This window comes from Penaeus monodon, chromosome 2 (genome assembly GCF_015228065.2).
Source record: "Penaeus monodon isolate SGIC_2016 chromosome 2, NSTDA_Pmon_1, whole genome shotgun sequence".
Taxonomy (NCBI): domain Eukaryota; kingdom Metazoa; phylum Arthropoda; class Malacostraca; order Decapoda; family Penaeidae; genus Penaeus; species Penaeus monodon.
The window spans coordinates 53659695-53662194 of NC_051387.1; positions in this window are offsets into that span (position 1 = coordinate 53659695).

A 2500-nucleotide genomic window follows, 5' to 3' on the forward strand; every position below is an offset into this window, starting at 1 on the left:
GCGGTGACTGTGACTCTCAAACATGTTCTGGACGTGTCAGCAACTTGCCTGCTTTATATTCGCGAGGGACATGCAGAGTCAAGGCGGTGTTAGAGGAAATAATTTTAAAAAAAGCTGAAATGTAAGGATAATAATCGTGATAAAAATGATGGTAAAGACCTTAATTTATTGCAAAAGAGAAATGTAAATCAATGTTTAATGCCGGAAGATTGCAAAAAAACAGTTACTGCCCATAGAAAAAAAGTGTAAAAAAATGATGATTGCAGTTAATGCCAAAACTGTAATAATAATGATGATAATTATGATACTGATAACAATTGTGATTATATCATAATAATTATAAGAAGAAGAAGAAGAATGATAATGATAATGATAATGATAATAATAATAATGATAACAATAATGATAATAATAGTAATAATAATAATATATCAGTATTATTATCATTATTATTATTATTATCATTATCGTTATTATCATTATCAATAATAAAGACAATAAAAATATATGATTGATTAATTAATCGATCAGTTCAGCACACAATCACCAATGAAGTATATAAAGTCCAAATACGCAATTATCTCCCCCCCCCCAAAAAAAAAAAAAAAAAATCCCAAAATTCTTTCATGACTTTGATCTAAAATTAAAGACAGACTTATAAATAGAAGATAGAGGTTAACAAGCAGGTGTGACCCGCTATCTTATCAAAACACATTTTCTTTCTATTTAGGGAAACAGACGAAAAGAAAAAAAGAAAAAAAAAGGAATTTAAACAAACAGTTACGTTTAGGCAGATCCTATGCTCTTGTGTTAAATTCCTATCAATATACGACATAATGATAACAATGATACTGTTTCTACTACTGCTACTAATACTATTAGAAATAAAGATAATAACAATATTGATAATAGTAATAATGATAATAATAATAATCGTGATAATAATAATAACAAAAATAAATATGATAACAATAACAATAATGATAGTAACAGTAATAATAATAATAATAATATAATAATAATAATAATAATAATAATAATAATGGTAATAATAATAATAATGATAATAATAATAACAATAATAATGATAATAATGATAATAATAATAATGATGATAATAATAATTATAATGATAATATTGATATTATTATTATTGTTATTATTATTATCATTATCATATCATCATCATTATCATTATCATCATCATTATCATTATCATCATCATTATTATTATTATTGTTATTATTATCATCAAAGCAACATCAGCGATAAAAATTATTAAAAACAAAAAACGAAGTAGCGAAAAGACAGAAGAGTTTTTTTGTGTGTTGTGAGTGTGTGTGTGTGTGTGGTGTGTGTGTGTGTGTGTGTGTGTGTGTGTGTGTGTGTGTGTGTATGTGTGTGTGTGTGTGTGTACATGTATATATATATATATATATATATATATATATATATATATATATACATATATATATATATATATATATATATATATATATACACATATATATATGCAGAATCAGACGAAACCTCCCCCCCCCCCTTGACCCCCTTGCCTCAAGTGTATAAAGGATCAATCAGCTGACTCCAAAGGTCAGCCCCAAAGGTGCCTTATGGGGGTGGGGGGAGCTGGGGAGAAGCAAGGGGAGGAGAGAGGGGGAGAGCGAATAGGCCAAGGGGAATGAGACGAGTAAGAAGAGGAGAAAGAAAGAGGATAGGGGATGAGGAAAGGGGGATGGGAAAGGTAAGAAATGGAGAATGAAGGAAGGGGAGGGAGGGATGGGGGTCCATGAGAAAGGGGGTGAGGGAGGGAAGGGAGCTCGAAGAAGGTTATGCAGATTTGTTTTCCTTGCATGTGTGGGAGGTGTGTGTGTGTGTGTGTGTGTGTGTGTGTGTGTGTGTGTGTGTGTGTGTGTGTGTGTGTGTGTGCGTGTGTGTGTCTGTGTGTGTGCGTGTTTGTTTTTGTATGTGAGTGTGTGTATGTATATGATGAAACACTGTCCTTCATCATTGTTTTTTTTTACGTGCTACCAACAAGATACACTGTACTGAGAAATTACACAGTAAATTCAAGAAAAAAAATATATATATATAAACCAAAGAACGTATGGTTATAAAACACGCATTGCAATGAATCAATAAACCCCACTGAACAAACTCATTACCAATACAAGAGGCCAGACAGATGATCCAAAGTATTTCATTCACAAAATATCTCCAAATTAGCGATGACGTCACGACCTTAAACAAGAGTGACTAAAAGTTCCAAAAATAAGACAGCAATGATGATTCGAAATTGATTGCAGCTATTTTGAAAGACCACTTTCCTTTGTTGGGAACATGTTGCAGATTCTTTGTCGGGGAGAGAGGTCTTGACCCAATGAAGATGGTTGATATATCGTGTTCTGAAAATCACTATCGATAACATTTACAGTGCCAGAGGAATGGACGAATATTAACGATACTGTTACTATTACTATATTATTCATCACCGTAAATT